This window comes from Acomys russatus, chromosome 29 (genome assembly GCF_903995435.1).
Source record: "Acomys russatus chromosome 29, mAcoRus1.1, whole genome shotgun sequence".
Classification (NCBI taxonomy): Eukaryota; Metazoa; Chordata; class Mammalia; order Rodentia; family Muridae; genus Acomys; species Acomys russatus.
Genome location: NC_067165.1, coordinates 21,517,062 through 21,534,971, shown reverse-complemented (window position 1 = coordinate 21,534,971; position 17,910 = coordinate 21,517,062). Strand labels below are relative to the sequence as shown.

General features: G+C 48.2%; 1 non-coding gene and 1 pseudogene across 1 annotated transcript; one reads left to right on the top strand and one right to left on the bottom strand.

Annotated features, from left to right (window-relative positions):
• Positions 1 to 10,156: 10,156 nt before the first annotated feature.
• Positions 10,157 to 10,267, top strand: LOC127212145 (U6 spliceosomal RNA). Its single transcript, XR_007833522.1, has one exon. It is a non-coding gene; the product is annotated as a U6 spliceosomal RNA (small nuclear RNA).
• A 4,278-nt stretch (positions 10,268 to 14,545) lies between these two features.
• LOC127211966 (60S ribosomal protein L3-like) lies at positions 14,546 to 16,068 on the bottom strand (annotated as a pseudogene).
• Positions 16,069 to 17,910: the final 1,842 nt, after the last annotated feature.

The following is a 17,910-nucleotide window of genomic DNA, read 5'->3' as shown; positions in this document are numbered from 1 at the left end:
TTCTTTCTCGGGGCTGATGGACTGGCTTAGAGGTAGACCAGCGCTGAGTGTGAACTGGACCCTGGGCTCCATGCCAGGGCCACACGCACACAAAAAAGTTGCTTTAGAAATATAAAGTATCAGCCGGGCTTGGTGGCACACGCCTTTAATCTCGGCACTCAGGAGGCAGAGGCAGGCGGATCGCTGTGAGTTCGAGGCCAGCCTGGTCTACAAAGTGAGTCTAGGATGGCCAAGGCTACACAGAGAAACCCTGTCTCGAAAAACCAAAAAAAAAAAAAAAAGAAATATAAAGTATCTTCTTGAGAATATATTTAAAAAAAAAAAAACATGACTATGCTGCAGGAAAAAATTACTGCAGATTATCGGTCAAGGACCAACAGGATGGCTCAGCCAGTGAAGCTCTTGCCCTGAGCGCCAGAAGACCCAAGTCCGATCCAGAACCCACTTAAGAGAAGGACAGAGAGAGCCAGCTCCCCATGGTTGCCCTCTGGCCCCCACACACTCACTGTGGTGCACACTTACATGCACAATAATATTAACAGATAAAGTTTTTTTTAAATGCTATTAGAGACTATTTTAAATAAATTACAAAAAGAAAAGCAGTCAAAGCAATTGAGCAGAGCATGGGTGGGCTGCGGGAACCATTGTAGCGGGTGCACTGTCCGTGAGTGCATTGTGTGGTGCCTGAATTATTACCTTAGGCACAGTGAGAAAGCAACACAAAGACATTTTCTTCCTTCCTTCCTTTTTAATTGGAGAATGAATGCAGGATCTCACATGGCAAGAACTCTACCTCTACCACTGAGCGATCTTCCCAGCCCTTCTGTATTGTTCACAGTTCTTATTTTAGTCAGTTAGTTAGCTGGTTAGTTAGTTAGTTAGTTAGTTAGTTAGTTAGTTAGTTAGAGACAGAGTCTCGATGTGTAGCCCTGTCTGTCCTGAAACTTACCATGTAAACCAGGGTGGCTTTGAACTCATAGAGATCTGCCTGCCTCTGCCTCTGTCTCTGTCTGCTGAGCACAGTGATTAAATATATGCGTGCCACCATGCCTGGCTCTTTCTGTAATGTTTATTTTAAAACAGAGTCTCACAAGGTTGCCCAGGCTGGATTTGAATGCATTCTGTATCCCAGACAGATCATGAACTTTCCATCCTCCTGCCTCAGCCTTCCAACTATTACAGCTGTGTTTCCAGTCCTGCCGTCTTAGGTCCAGGAAAGCAAGGAAGGTTGTTCTGTTTTGTTTGCAGTACTAGGCTTCATGCATGCTAGGCAGCACTCTGTCACTGAGGTATAGCTAGCACCAGTGCATGGTTATAGCTTACAAGGTCAGCGTCCACAAATTAACTATTTTTACATAGCATAGAAAGAACACTTGCAGCCGGGTGGTGGCGCACGCCTTTAATCCTAGCACTTGGGAGACAGAGGCAGGCGGATCGCTGTGAGTTCAAGACCAGCCTAGTTTACAAAAGCAAGTCCAGGACAGTCGAGGCTACACAGAGAAACCCTGTCACAAAAAAAAACAAAAAAAAAGAAAAAAAAAAAAAAAAACACTTGCAACTTAACATTTTAAAATACCATTAAAGCCGGGCGTGGTGGCGCATGCCTTTAATCCCAGCACTCGGGAGGCAGAGGCAGGCGGATCGCTGTGAGTTCGAGGCCAGCCTGGTCTACAAAGAGAGTCCAGGATGGCCAAGGCTACACAGAGAAGCCCTGTCTCGAAAAAAACCAAAAAAAAAAAAAAAAAAAAAAAAAATACCATTAAAGATAATTGCAAAAAGGGAAATAGGAATCAATTTAATCAAATGTATGCTCTCTACCATGAGATATACAACCCATGGTAGAAAAAGCCTTAGTGTGGGCACTAAACAAGTGAGAGCCATACAATGTTCAGAGATAAGATGATGCGACATCTTATGATACCGATTCCCCCTGAAGCTGGTTTATAGATTAAAAGCAACCCCAAAGCTTACCTCAGCAAGCTTTCAGATAGAAACTGACCCATCTGTGTTAGCCATTCAAGGTTACCTCAGCTGTGTGGTGAGTTCAGTCACAGGCTAGGCTACCTGAGACCCTGTCTCCAAAAAGAGAGAAACAAAGAAGTTGACCTAGAAAAAGAACAAGGCCAGAGCTAGTGAGCCAGGTGGACAAGATCCTTATACCAGATCCCATGAGATAAAAAGAGCAAACAGAGCCTTTCAAGTTGTCCTCTGACCTCTACAGGAGCATGTGTGTACACACACACACACACACAACAATAGACTCTGGAAACAAGGTCACCAAAGTTCATCAATGGGAAAAGATCTTCTGTTTTACATGGCACAGAGATGGTCGAACAAGGAAAAGTGTGAACCCTGGGCCCCACTTCATACCTCACCCAAAAGTTAAGCCCCAGAACCCTACTCACAAACGCTGCCGACCAGAGAAAACCTTGCTGAAATAGAGGCAAGAGAAATTCTTGAGTGAGGTAAAGACATGTGACCTTGGGTTCACATAACACAACAACATAAGCCTGTGAGGGGCTGGAGAGGCAGGGACAGAGCAGGTGGGACCTCACAGAAGTAAACTGAAAGACACGGAGGAAAGGCTAACTTACAAAGAAGATCCTCCACAAAATCTTCTCGAAGGGTTGAGAGGAGTCATCTTAGCAAGTGCTGGCCTGCGCTTCAAAGGCATGCTAAGTGGGAAAAAGCCTGGCGCAAAAGGCAAGACACCCTGTGATTTTATTTTGGGATCTATGAAGATAACACTTTGGTGACAGAACATGTGTGGGGGTGGGTGGTCATGTCCCTGGGGCCTATCTACTTCATGAGGTTGTCGTTGGATTCAGTAAATATTCCGGAGACTCAATCACTTCCATGGAGTATGCTGTTTGCATCCCAGTTCAGTAAGTGCTAGTTGTTTTGTTTTTCTTTTCTTTTCTTTTTTTTTAATTAATTTTTTATGTCGTGTGCATTGGTGTTTTGGCTGCATGTATGTCTGTGTGACGGTGTCAGGTCTCCTGGAACAGGAATTACAGACAATTGTGAGATGCCATGTGGGTGCTAGGTAGTAACTGGACCTGGGTCCTCCAGAAGAGCAGTCAGTGCTCTTAACCGCTGAGCCATCATCTCTCAAGCCCCATGCTATCTGTTTTTCAAGCCTTGCTATTGTGACGGAGTCTGGGAGGTCCTCTATGACTTCATGCCATTGTTTCCCGTTCTCCTGGACACACAGCTGGACTCTGCTTCTATATGCCTTGCAGCTCGTGTGACGGTAGAGCTGGGTGTGATGTGTGACCCCTGGACAGAGCAGGTGAGGGTGTCCTGCCTTCTCAGTGTTCCCTTTGTTTGCTGGCGGATGGAGAGGCCTGACTGAAGGATCTGAGACCCTAGAAGAGGATGGCAGAACCTGGGTACCTGAACACGGAGCATGGCTATCACCAGTGCCCTGCACAAAGAAATGTGCCAAAACCAAGTCTATATCATGTGGTCTTGGAGGGCTGTTTGATTTTTTAAAACAACTTTTAAAAATAAATGTAATTATGTAATTTCCTCCTTTTTCCCCCTCCTCCCTCCAACCCCTCCCATTGCTTTCTCAAATCCATGAGCCTTTTTTCTTTAATCACTCACTCTCTCTCTCTCTCTCTCTCTCTTTCTCTCCTCTAATATATAAATACAACCTCAGTCCATATAATGTTACTTGTATGTGTGTGATTCAGGACTGGCCAATTGGGTAGGCCCTTCCCGGGGAAAACTGTTTCTATTTCTCCCCTTTTCAGCATTCCCTGGTTGCCCGTAATTCTTTGTCTAAGGTTGAGGCCTTGTAAACTTTCCCCTTCCATGTTACCATGGCTACCGGTGTCACCCTTGTTCAGGTTTTGTGTAGGTGGCCATGTTGATGAGACTTCATGGCCGTAGCTTCTCTGACATTTCTAGGAGACACAATCTCACAGCAAACTTCTTCTGCCCACCCCCTTCTCCCACAATGATCCCCGAAGCTTATGTACAGGAGTTGTGTGTAGAGGGATCCATTGGGACTGGGCATCATGCAGCCTCTCTGTGTTTTGGTCCACTGTGACAAGGGCTGGGCTTTTGTCGCTCTTGCGTTGGTATAACCAGCCCCGTAGACCCACGAGCATGCTCACCACACACGATGCTGCTTTCTGTCTTTCCCTTCTCGGAGCACTATGCCCCAATGCCCTCGTGCAGGTCAGACCCACTGTCCAACCCTTCTCTTTCCATAGTTGGCCTTATGATTGGACTTCCTGCCACAGTCCTGAACGTAATCTCACCTATGGGACAAAGAACCCAAGTTCAGCTCCCAACACCTGTGTCAGGCAACAACACACTGTAATCCCAATTCCAGGGGATCCAAGGCCCTCTTCTGGCCTCTGTGAGAATCCATACACATGTGGCATATGCACATAGAGACATACACGCATACGTGATAAGATTAGAATTCTCAGTTCTGTGGCATTGCCCAGGTGAATCCATCTCTATAGCTTAATGTCGCCTTCTCTAAGACAGGGTAAGAATGTGTCGCCTTCTCTAAGACAGGGTAAGAATGTGCTTCTGTGAAGACTAAGATAGACAGTAAATGTATTAGCCCACAGAGCCTCTGACGCACATGAACATTTCAGTAGACCCCAAACCGTCTTCCTTATTCCCAAGGGTTCCCAAAATTTGAGGCCAGCCTGGTCTACAAAGTGAGTCCAGGACAGCCAAGGTTATGTGGAGAGACCCTGTCTCGAAAAACAAAAACAAACAAAACAAAAGTCTAGGAAGTACTATGGCCGCTTGGTCCAAAACACATGTTGTCAATGACACCACCAACATTGACAACTGCATACTGACCCTCATGAACAATCTGTTGGGTTTATGACGTGTCATCTACTCCCCAAGACAAAGTCAAGATGCCCAAAAACATTCCACTTGCACTGCAGTTCCATGAATTGCATAGTCTATAGAATAGAAAAGCAAAGTTTAAACTAGACAGGCTAAGTGACCTGCTGAATGTCACACAGTTGCCAGGCAGCAGCGCGAGATGATGCACTTCTTCTGTCTGACCTATCCCTGATTTACTGAACAAGTTGTTCCAGACACCTGTTCCAGGCTTAGCCACATGCTAGGACTGAAGGCCCAGAGACACAGGAGGACAAAGTCCTTGGGGCTTCCAAGGGAGAAATAGACCTGTGACCGCCTGGGCTCCAACCCCCTGCAGATGGAAGCCTTGCAGTCCCAGGCCTGCTCGACTCCCCTCCCCCCAGCCCTGCTGCTGCTCCAGGCTGCAGAACCCCAGACCAGACACGCTTCCTGAGGCTGCTGTTTTCCTTGGCCCCTGAGATGGGAGACAGTGTGCCCAACAGGGTGGAAAACAAGGCGTGGGATGGGGGAGGCGAGGGGAGAGCAGCCCCTGCTCCCACCTCTACAACCTGTCTCTAGGTGGTGGAAACAGAGAGCAGAGAGGCTACCCTTCCATCCACCCACCAGCCCATCCAGGCCATTGTTCGCTTGTTGTGACAGGGGGTTTGTCTGAGGCCCATGAACAGGACTGAGGGTTTCCTCCCCAGTGCTCCCTGCTTGGACAGCTGGAGGAAACAGGCGACCAGCGAGCCAGCTCTCCATTCCAACAATAACAGGCTGCCTGCCCCACTGGTAGGTGCACTGGTGGTTGGGGGGGGGCGAGGGTGATGGCAAGCCTGGAGCCAGAGAGGCCACCCCACTCCACCCTGCCACTGACAAAACAAGTTTTCTTGTTTTCTGAGGGGGCAGGGGTGGCTGGTACCCATCCTGAGCAAATATGGTGCTGATAAGTGCAAGGGACCGACTGGGGTTGGCAGGCTAGCAGCTAGGGCTGCATTCCTGGGCAGAGCCAGGTTGACCCTGAGGGTCACTCAGACCAGCCTGCCAGGTCTAGGAGTCTGGACAATCTAACAGAGACTTCCTGACCAAGTAACGGAAGTTCTCCTTTACTGAGATGAAGACCCCAGCGAGCTCTGAGAGCTGGGATGTTCTACCTGGCACCTGCTGTTCCCTCCCCCTTCTCTGTGTCACCCCTCTGCCTCCTGCTTACCAGCAGAGCCTCCCTCAGTGCTTCTGGAGAAACAAAGACTGGTGCCCATTGTCTTCAAAGAACCAGGTTCAGAGAGACTACATCACTTACTCACAGACATGTGGCAGTGGGACTACAAATTCACTGTCCATTATGTCTGTCAGTTCTGACCCTATCCAGAAAGTACTCACATCCTTTGGGTCCCCCTCTGTCTTCCAACCCCATGCACAATTTTTTTTTTTATGTCCCTCTGGGGAAAGATGCTTCCCCCCCCCAAGACAGGATCTTATGTAGTCCAGGCTGGACTCAAACTGCCTTTGCAACTGATCCTTCTGCCTCCATCGGTGCTGGGGTTATAAACATACACCTCCATGCTCAGTGTATACATTGCTGGAACCAAATCAAGGACCTCAGCATGCTAGGCAAGCACTCCACCAACTAAGCTATGTCCCCAGACCCTGAGGGCGGGTGTTCATATAATATCTAGAAGATGTGCATTCAGTGTGCAAACGCCCTCTGCCACCTCTCCCTCCAAGTCGGGGACCACAGGGTAAACTAGAGGCCCAGTAGCTACCAGCTCAGTACTTGCTGTGCACCCAAGTACTGAGAGTGCTCAACCGAGGCCACTCCTGCGTGTCAGTGCACGAACCCAGAACAGCTCTACCAGTCAACTTGACAGAGCAAACTGTCTGTTGATTTCACTTTTTTGTGGGGGAAAAAGAGAGTGAGCATCCGCACTGGTGGAGGCTTCTAGCAGAAGCTAAGTGGGAGGCTCTCGTCTGCCTGTGGGCCACCACTCACAGAGGTGCTGGAGTACATACATACTGCAGTGAGGGCGGGAGTTGTGCTGCCCAGATGTGGGCAATGAGGGGACGCCACAATGAGACACTTTGGGAAGAATGAGAAGACTGATTCAGTCAGCTTCTCACCACACACAGAGAGAACCCTGGTGATAAAACATGTGCGCTCCCCCCCCCCCACTCCTGTGGGCTGTCCCACCACACCCCTCAGCTCAGCCCTGGACCGTCCCAAAGTAGGATGCCTTGCCTCAAAATCTGCCTCCACACATTTCTCTAAAGCACCCACATTCTGAGCTGACATCAGAACTGATCCCCAGGGCTGGCAAGATGGCCCAATGAGTCAAAAGCTTGCCATACAGGCTTGATGGCCTGATCTTGAGCCTCAGAACTCACCTAGAGAGAGAAGGTGAGAACCAACTCCACAAAGTTGTCCTCTGACCTCCACACTCCTGCTGCGACACAAGCACACCTTCCCCCGGGCCCTGACATCTTAATAGCAAATAAAAATTAAATTGTAAAAAAAAAAAAAAAAATAGAAAAGAACCGATTCTATGTCTAAGTCTGGCAGTGCATGCTGGTAATCTCGGCTACTTGGGAGGCTGAGATAGAACGATTGTTAAATTCAAGGCCTGCCTGGGCTATAGACTGACTCCAAGGCCGGCCTAGGAAACTTAATCAAGAACCTATCTCGAAGTGAAAAACACTGAAGAGGTCTGGGAACATAGCTGTGGTAAAGAATTTACTATGTATAAGGAAGGCCCTGGGTTCAGGCCTCAGTACTGAAAGCAGAAATAAAAACCCATCACCACGCACAGGAGTCCTGGAACCTAAGATCCCAGGACCACGGGTCTTAGCCGGGCCATGTTTGAGATCTGTTTCGTGGACTGCTCTCTGGCCTGGAGGTGTCTAGCATGAATCTCATGCTTTCAAACTGAACAAACCTACCCAGCCCAGCCCTCCAATTCCACAGCCCTCACTCATCTTCCCTTACTGTCCAGAGCTCTATTTTTGTTCTATGCTTATCCATCTACACACCTGCTTCCTGTCCCTGAGGTCCTGGCCTGAGAATCCAGTCCAAAGAGGCCTGGCCTCCTGCCGGTCTAGCTGTGGGTTGAGCTCCCCGTTTTTTGTCAGCCAGCACAGCCCCCAAGGGAGTCCTGGAAGGGTGACTTCTCACCTGTGCTGCATGCCATCAATCCGGCCTCAAACCTGCGAGGAAATCCCCAGCTGGGGGACCTAGCCTTTGGTGTTATATCGTGGCCTGGCTTGTAGGTTTAGTGTCTGCCCCCCTCCTCAGCTGGAAATAAGTTTCAGGTCAGTAGTAGTCATGTGACAGGGGATAGATGGACAAGAGCCCCAATATTGTTGTCCATTCACACACACACACACACACACACACACACACACACACACACAAAACAGGTGTCAATTTTAATTACTTTATTTAAAAATATTTTTTATTTTTATTTTATGAGTTTGAGTGTTTTTTGTTTGTTTGTTTGTCTTTCCCTGCACATATGTCTATATACCATGTGTGTGTCTGGTGCCCACATGGGCAAGAAGAGGGTATTGGATCGCCTGGAAGTAAAGTTACAGATGATTATTGAGCAGGAGATGGAAATGGAACTTGGGTCCTCTGTAAGAGCAGCAAGCACCCTTAGCTGCTGAGCCACCTCTCCAGCTGGCCCACTACCCCAGGAAAAAAATTATTCTTAAGGGCGTGTGTGTGTGTGTGTGTGTGTGTGTGTGTGTGTGTGTAGGTGTAGGTGTGTGCACATAATCACAGCTGCTCTTGGAGTCCAGAAGAGAGCATTGAATTCCCTGGGCCTGGAATTGTAGCATTTGTGAGTCACTCAGTGTGGGAGCTAGAAACCAAATCCTAGCCCTCCGCAAGATCAATAAGCACTCATATTACCAGCTTTAAAGAAATTCTGCTTGTCAAGCACGGAGCACACACCTGTAATCCCTGCATTGGAGCGGTCGAGGCAGGAGGATCAGGGGTTTAGGGTCATCCTCAGATACGTAATTCAAGGCCAACCTGGGCTACACAAGACCTCATCTTGAAAAAAAAAAAAAAAAGGTAAGAGTGATGATGGCCTCAGAGGAGAGCAGAGGAAAGCAAGAACAGTATTCTTCAGCTGTACCGGTAGCTTTTACGTATGTCACAGATGGGACCTTCCTGCGCATGCTAGAGTAGAGTCCACTGTGGTAGAGCTGATTGAGGCGAAACTCTCGCCCTGTTCTTTCCTGACGATGATTTGTTGCAGTGAGAGAGAGAGAACTGTGAAAGGCAGTGTTCCATCCGTTTGGGGTCTTCAATGGGTACCTGTGGAGGGGGCAGACAAGTGGGGGGACAGGAGACACAAAGAAATGAGGGCAAGTCTGGATTCTGATCAAACCCCGTTTATTGAGAAATTTCACAGCGTTTTTATAAGGCAAGGGGCAGGGAAGCATATTGCTATGGCAACCCAGCTGCAGGCTATCTCAGGAATCCCAAGCAGGTCACAACCTTCTGCCATACCGAATATTTCGCTATCTTTATCTAATCTAACTGCTAAACTACAACAGGGTGGCTCCATCTAAATCTTATCTTTAGTCTAACTGCAGAACCATGACAGGGTCAGCTGGTTTCTGGTAAATGGCAGACTGCTGGAGAAATAGGAACCTAGGCTCTGACAAGATGGCTGAACATTGGCCATATAGCCTGTCCCCTACAAGGCCGGGGGCGGGGAGCGGGGGGGGGGGGGGGGGAACACTGAGTTTGAATAGGATTAGAATGACAATGCAGGCTCAGGATGCAGTTCCCTTCCGGAATATCTAAGTTCGCTTGCCTTGTCACTAGCCATTGATATGACTTGCAGGTGCATGAACAACTCTGATGTATTTCTACTTTTGGATTTGACCCAAAAGAAGCACCAGTAAGTCTCAAGACGTGGACCCTCAGAAGCCTGGAGATCAAATACAACAACTTTGAAGACACGTGCAGGAGATATTAGGTGGTGATAATTAGGTTGTGGTAATTGAGGTATGGAATTAGATTTTCTGACTTTGATTTTTTTTCAGTAAAAAGAAAGTTTTGATATGTTATTTTGTTTGTTTGTTTGTTTGTTTGTTTTGAGACAGGGTTTCTCTGTGTAACAGAGCCCTGGCTGTCCTGGACTCTCTTTGTAGACCAGGCTGGGCTTGAACTCACAGAGATCCTCCTGCTCTGCCTCCCGAGTGCTAGGATAAAAGGCATGCGCCACCACCACCCAGCTTGAGTGTTATCTTCATTTCATAAGCAAATAAATATGTATAGAAGAGCAGATTAAAGTTAGCCTATTTGGTGCTCGCATTGGCAGCACATATACCAAAGTTGGAACAGTACAGAGAACATTAGCATGGCCGATATGCGAGAATGACTGATATGCAAATTCACGGAGCTTTCCATACTTTTTTAAATGGTCTATCTGGGGAAGAGAAAGAGGACTCAGAAGTCAAAGGCACTTGCTGCCAAACCTGACATCAAACACCAGGCCTGCGTTTGATCTCAGGACCCACATGGTAGAAGGAGAGAACTGACCCTTGAAAGTTGCCCTCTGACCTCCACAAGTGCAACATGACATGCATATGCACACGCACACACATAAGTAAATAAATAAATAAAATGTGATTTAAAAACTAAGTGTATATTAAGAGGATTTTTGACAATTGTCTGGGAAAACAATCCCAGCCTGCTCAGGCTCACTCCAAGCCTCGCAAAGATCTAGAGGAAAATAAACAGAACTTAGGTCTACACAGGCTGAGAAATGCTGTCCTAGCCACCACTCATCGTGCTAATGACCCTAATTCCTTACCCTTACCCATACACAGCCTTTGTCATATGACCTTGTAGCATTTCCCACTTACAAGGTGCCATCTGTCCACCCTCCTCTTGAGGTCTGCTCTGCCCAACAAAATGAAACAGAGATAATTAGGTACTAGTTCTGAGTCAAGACCTTCAGAGGCCTTCATGTGTCTGTCTGTCCTACTTCCAATCCCACCAAGACCACAAGCTTGGGTCCACTTGCAAGAAGCAAGATAAGTGACCATGCCATCTCCCTGGCCAAAATAGTCTAGATGAGTCAACAACCAAATAACTTCCATACTAAAGGTCCCATCCAAAGTCAACAGGGCCATTCAGCCAAGCTCAACTAACTCCCTCCAGGCCTGGGAGCCATACATCTTTTCTGATGTGTACTACTGAGGTTTTGTGCTCCTCACACAGCGGAAGCTAATGCGTGCACTCTCCAGGCAGCTCTTGGGTTAATTTGTTTTAGCTTCTTTCCTCACAGCGGCCCATCATCTACTCATACCTTCTCTACCAACAGGAACCTTATTACCTCTATAGGCAGCCCATTTCAAAAACAGTGTCTATATTTTGAGTTTAAAGCCTCTGTCTGTGTACTCCAACATTGAGGATGAACTGGTCAACCTACCCAGTCTATCCAAGTCTATTTTCATGTTTACTGGGCCCTTTGAGTTTAAAAAGACCCCCAAAGAAAGGCTGTTTTCTCTCTTACTTTGTATAAGACAATAACCCCTTGGCTCTCTGGAGCCTTCCTCTTCCTGGTCCTCTACACTGAAAAGCTGCCAAAAGATGAAGATTGAATTTCCTCCGGGTCAGACCTCACTCTCTCCAGGGCTGGCTCCACATCTCTGGCCTGACTCCCTCCAGCACTTGCCTCTCTGCCAATAGTCACACCTCTCTATTCCTTCCTCCACAGCAGCTGTAATACCGTAACACCCAGCCCGTTCAGCGTGTCACCGAGCGTGTGCTCTGATCCAGGAACTGTGTCAAGAATAAGGACATGAAGGGCGCAGTCCCTGCTCTCCAGGAATACAGCTAGTGAAGGCGTTTGATGATCTAACTCAGGGACCTCAGTGGTGATGACACGTCCTTCGTGGGATGCATTGTACATACCAGGTGGTTTATTTACATTTCTCTGTTTAGCATGCACCAAGAGGTCAAAGGACAACTTGCAGAAGTCAGGTATCTCCTTTCTACCATGTGGATTCTAGGCAGGATTGGAACTCAGACGGTCAGGCTTGGCGGCCAGCACCTTTACCCGCTGGGCTACCTCACCAGCTGCTGTGCTATGTACTTTATATCGTGCACTGTCTTATATCAAGATATTTTATATCACGCACTGTTTTACATCAAGATACTTTATATCATGTAGTATCTTCTTGCCACAAATGCTAAAGTTTTATTATCTTTTCTTCTTCCTTCCTTCCTTCCTGTGTGTGTGTGTGTGTGTGTGTGTGTGTGTGTGTGTGTGTGTATGACTAATCAGGTCCTCTGTTCTACCACTGAGGCCCCCAAAGTTCGCATGATTTACCCAAGTTATAGCTTACACACAGTAACATCTAGACATCAGTCCAAAGCCCAGGCTCTCCCTGTACACCAAATTGCCTTTGACCTCTCCTATTCAAAATTTCTGTGATGTCACACACCTCCCCCGAGTCCAACAATGGAATAAAAAGCATCCTTTTTTTGCATGGCGTCTGAGGACTCTCCTATTGTTATGCTCACACCAAGCCAGCATTCTCCAGGCTTTCCTATATTCAGAGCCTTGGATGCTCTCTAATCGAGGATGTCTCACTCCCTTTCAGACCCACTCTGGAGTCTTCTGCTGGGACTCTCCTGTGTTCCCACAGCACTTTGGCAGGACTTCCCCTGGCCCAGGCCAGTCACTCTCCCACCTCAGATATAGAGGTGTGCAGAAACACAGATTGAGGTGGTACCCATGTTGCACCCCACACAGGGCCAACACTCAGTTATCAGTGAGGCCGGACAACTCGGACTATAATATTGACAAAATAGGGCAGTGGACACAATCTTGGGACCAGAATTGGTTATTTAGATTCATTCAACCAGAGAGAGAGAGAGAGAGAGAGAGACAGAGAGAGAGACAGAGAGAGACAGACAGAGAGACAGACAGAGACAGAGAGAGAGAGAGAGGGAGAGAGAGAGAGGGAGAGAAAGAGAGGGGGGAGAGGGAGAGAGAGAGAGAGCTCTTTGTGTAGCCCAGGTTGACCTCAAACTTTGAACTTCTAGTCCTCCTGCCCTCATCTCCTGGGTGCTGGCATTACAAGTGTGCACCACCAAGTCAAGCCTCTGTAGTACTTGGCTGAGGAGGGGGGAGGTGCTCAAGCCCAGAGCTTCGTGCATGCAAGGCAAATTTTCAACCAACTCAGCCACGTCTCAGTGCCACTCAAGCGACATTTCTTGAGTACCCCATGTCAGTCAGTCAGGACTCCCGTTACAAACAACAGTAACAATTCAGTAGGAACCCACTGAAGGGGCGTGCAGTATCTGCGGGAAGGATCAAAGTGAGTCTTAGAACACGTAGGCGCCGAGGAGTCTTTGGCCGCTGGAGGTCTAGCTGAGCTGACCCTATAGGCAGAGAATCCATGCAGAATAACACCACAGATGTCCACTCATGCCTATGGGCATGGCTTCTCTAAATGACCTCTCTGAAGCCCTAGATGTTTCTGTGGGTTCAAAGTCCTAACCTAGGTCACATGTCCTTGAGTACCCTACTTCCACTGACCTCTGAAGGAATGAGACACAGTTCTTCTCCACCCCTCCCCCATAAGACTCAAGGAGAGTCCGTGAAAATGAGGAAGTGGCCGGGGCACTGGGCAGCCAGTATTACACAGCTGAGGTCAACAATGGCTCACGCTTTGGAGCAGAGTGAGGAGGAGCCTCGAACACCTGTTAGAACAGTTCCCAAAATGTAATCAGTGGAACAGTAGGCAGGTGGCTATGAGGAGGGTTCAGGGGTCAAAGGGGTCATTTGAGAAACACTGCTTTAAAAATCTTCAAGAGCTGTCAGAGCTTCTAATGTGTGATGTGCACTGTGTCTACCCAGGGACCCATGACATCCTTGCCTCTAGTGGTCACGCAACCCTTTTCTTGAAGAGTGTTCTGTAGAACTAAACCCAAGAAATCTATCCTCCATTATCAGACAGGGAAAGTGAGGGGCTTTCCTGCTCTCATGGCCTCTGACAGGCAACCCAGGACTCAGGAAAGGACCAGTTCCCAGCAGGAGTCAGAGAGATGGAGGTCAGGACCTAGGCCAAGGGACCAATCAGACCCTCCCCAGCCTGGCACCACGTCCCAATGCTGCCTGCTGACACAAGCACCCTCCAGGTGCAGCTGGACAATGCACATTCTGTGTCTGCAGGTCTCACTTCCACCCTCAGGGAAACCCCTACCACGACTGAGGGACAGCACCATGAGAAACACTGGGAGACTGGACCAGCTGTCCAGCTGCCCCAAGGCCAAAGGAAGGAACAGGAGACCCAGCATTTTGCAGGTGCACAGTCCCCAATGTGACGTGGACTGCAGACACCTACTGTTAGTCCTTACACACACACACACATCTGTGTGACCTCGGAGAAAGCTACATTCTCTCAGCCTTAGTTTCTTCAGCTGGAAAAAAAAAATTTAAAGCTATAGCCTATCAGTTGACTCATTTCAAATAAAAATCCAATAAAGTATTAAGCATTCTTTTTTTATTTTGTTTTGGGTTGTTTGTTTGTTTTTTAAGACAGGGTCTCTCTGTGTAGCCTTGACTGTCCTGGACTCGCTTTGTAGACCAGGTGGCCTTGAACTCACAGCGATCCGCTTGCCTCTGCCTCCCAAGTACTGGGATTAAAGGCGTGCGCCACCACGCCCGGCGTGGTATCAAGCATTCTTTAGATGTAAAGTTATTATCATATTAGACATCAAATTTTTTTTTCCACAGGAAAAGTTTTTATTGAGACCCCACCAGCTGCACAAATTGCTTCTGGCATTAAACACCTTCCTCCTTGACATGCGGTCTTTCCTGAGTGGTCCGACGAATGTTTTCTTCTCCTCCATGGTCTGGAAACGACCGTGGCCAAACTTGGAGGTTGTTGTTGATGAACTTCAGGTCAGTCTTCTCCAGAACTTGCCATTTGGTCTGCACCAGCAAGGACGTGTGGAGAGTAAGCACTCGTTTCTTGGTTCCCACCACACAGCCTCTGAGCATGACGAAGCCATTGGTCACCTCACCGTAATGTGCAAAGCCACCCAGTGGGTTGATGCTCTTGTCAGACAGGTCACAGTCAGTAGATGCATTGTGCCTGATCAGCTTACCATCCTTGATGAGGTAGCCTTGACCGATCTTGTAAATCTTCTTGTTAATCTCTGTTCCATGGTGGTAGCCTTTCTGCCCAGCTCAAGCCACAGAGAAGGCCACACGGGCAGGGTGCCAGGCTCCGAAACAGCCAACTTTGCGTAGCCCCCCGTGGGTCTTTCGCGGTAGTTTCTTTGTATGCCAACGACTGGTCACCCCTTTATATCCTTTGCCTTTTGTCACCCCAATGACATCAATCATTTCATCCTGTCCAAACATCTGGTTCACAGGACCCTGCTGCTCCAGCCTCTCTCTGGCCCAGTCTAGCTTTTCTGCCACAGTGCCCCCGTTCCCCTGGATCTCCATCAAGTGCGCCTTCTTCTGGCGCAGAGGAAGCAGGCGCACCTGAGTGTGGACAATTGCGCGGATGACCTGGCAGTACTTCGTGCTGTTGAAGTCCTCCTCCAGCTGTTTCTTGCCCATGTCGTCCTGCCATTTCTTTCTTTTATATTATTTATTTATTTATTTATTTATTTATGTATACAGTGCTTGAAGGTCAGAAGAGGGCATTAGATCACATTATAGATGGTTATGAGCCACCATGTGGTTGCTGGGAATTGAACTCAGGACCTTTGGAAGAACAGCAGAGCAGTCAGTGCTCTTAACCTCTGAGCTATCTCTCCAGCCCGCATCCTGCCATTTCTTACAGTATTTGGTGAAGGCCTTCTTCTTAGACTTGTGCCAGTTCTTATAGAAGCGCCTTTTACACTCATCGCTGATGTGCTCAGAAAATACTGTCTTGAAGGCCCGGAGGTCTTGTGATGTTTCTACATATCCCACAATGCCCACAACCACCATGGGTGGGGGTTTCCACAATGGTTACAGCCTCCAGGACTTCTTTCTTGTTCACCTTAGATCCTGGCCTGTCGACTTCCCGGACGATGCGGATCATGCCAGACTTGGAGCCTAGAAAGGCTGTGAGGTGAAGCGGCTTGGAAGGGTCATCCTTGGGAAAGCTCTACACATTCCCACAATGCCGGCTGCTGCGCTTCTGAGGTAAGAAGCCCAAGGACTCATGCCTGGGAGCAGAGAAGTTCTTGTGAGACATTTTGACCATCACAAGCCACCGATAGAGCTAGACATCAAATTTTTTTTAAAAACATCTCTTTTCCTACTTAAGACCCTGAAAGATTTTTCAAGTAGATCATATACCACACACACACACACACACACACACACAAAACACATACACACAACACATACACACACACAAAACACACACACACAAAACACATACACACAACACACACACACAAAACACACACACAACACACACACACAAAACACATACACACAACACACACACACAAAACACATACACACAACACACACACACAAAACACATACACACAACACACACACACACAAAACACATACACACACAACACACACACACACCGTCGTCTGTGGCAGAGCCTGGCACAGCGTAAATATGAAACCCAGCTCTCATCTCTCCGCACTGACGGCAATCTCAGGTTTTGTCTTCTACCGACACTTAAAGGAAATCTGATGTATTCATCTTTTCCCCCAAAGCAAACCCCATGCTCCGAGCTCTGAAGATTCCATAGAGGAGATGCAACACCACACAAACGAGATTCCAAACACTCGTAAGTGTTTCTCCCAACAACTAATATTCTTCAACCAAAACACAGTGAGCATCAGTGTTCGGCCAAGGGGAGAAACACATCATTAAATCAGGGTGGCTGCGGTCTGCTTTATGGGGAAGCCAGGCCGACAATTCATCCACATCAGCACAGTGCTCAGAGGTGGGGAATACAAAACAGATAGGAAGGGCTGAGGGAAACTCGCTGAAGAGAAGGCATTGAACTGAACTTTGGAAGATCTAGAAGCTGCCATCAAATGAACTGTCCTGACACCTCAAAGAGGAATACAGTGATAGGAGAGAGACACTGAAGGACCAAGTAACACTGACTGCCAACTGTAGAGGAGAAAAAAAAAAAAAAAACAGCTGAGTATGTCGGTCCTGGCTGTTCCTGGCCCAACCTCCCGCCAGTCCTAGGACAGAAAATAGCCTGGCTGACCCGGAGCATACAAAGCATTTCCTGTGCAGCCCTGGGGACCCCTGAGCTGTACTTTCTCAGGGGTGGGGCTGCCAGAGGGAGGGGGTGAGGGCAGAGGAGGAGGGGACAAGCCATCTTGTACTCTCTCCAACACCAAAGTGGCCAAAGATGGGAGGGAGTGGCACGTCTGTGCCCAGGCCTGTGTGTAGACGCAAGCGTTCCTGTTTGTGTTGAGGTGGAATGGTGGCGCGTCTCTGTGTGGCTAATCTTGGGTTCTGTGTGCATTTCCCTGGGAACCGAAAGCTGGACAGACACACAGCCAGACCGGCTGGCCACCTCCTTGTCTTAGAGTGACAGACAAGTAGAGAGACTACTGGTGTCACAAACACCCACACCCTTGGGAACCCTTCAGCTTCAATGTTGCTGGAGCAGCTTCCAACTGCTCCCCTATTACCGTGTCTGGTCCCCCAAGACACCACCTCGAGTGTTCCCTTGGGTGCCAACAACTTGGTGGAGGACTCAGTGACCAGCCAGAACTTTCACTGAGGGCCTTTCCCAGGAAGCGGGGTGGGAGTGGAAGGGGGAGGATTCAGGGACAGTGACCCTGGAAGGTTGTCCCTTTCGGAGGAGTCCAAACATCCCCAAGTGACTTTCACCATGACGTAGGCTAGCCTTTCCTCCCTCCCCTTGCTCAGTCCTTGTCCCTCTCTCCATGGCCACTGCTTAGAGTACTTGTCTTTAAACCTGCTCTACCCATCTCACCATTAGACAGTTCATGGTCTACTTCTGTTTGGTAGTTGCAGTGGTTGTTTGTTTGTTTGTTTGTTTGTTTTAAAAAGATTGATTTACTTATTATACTTGCACATACA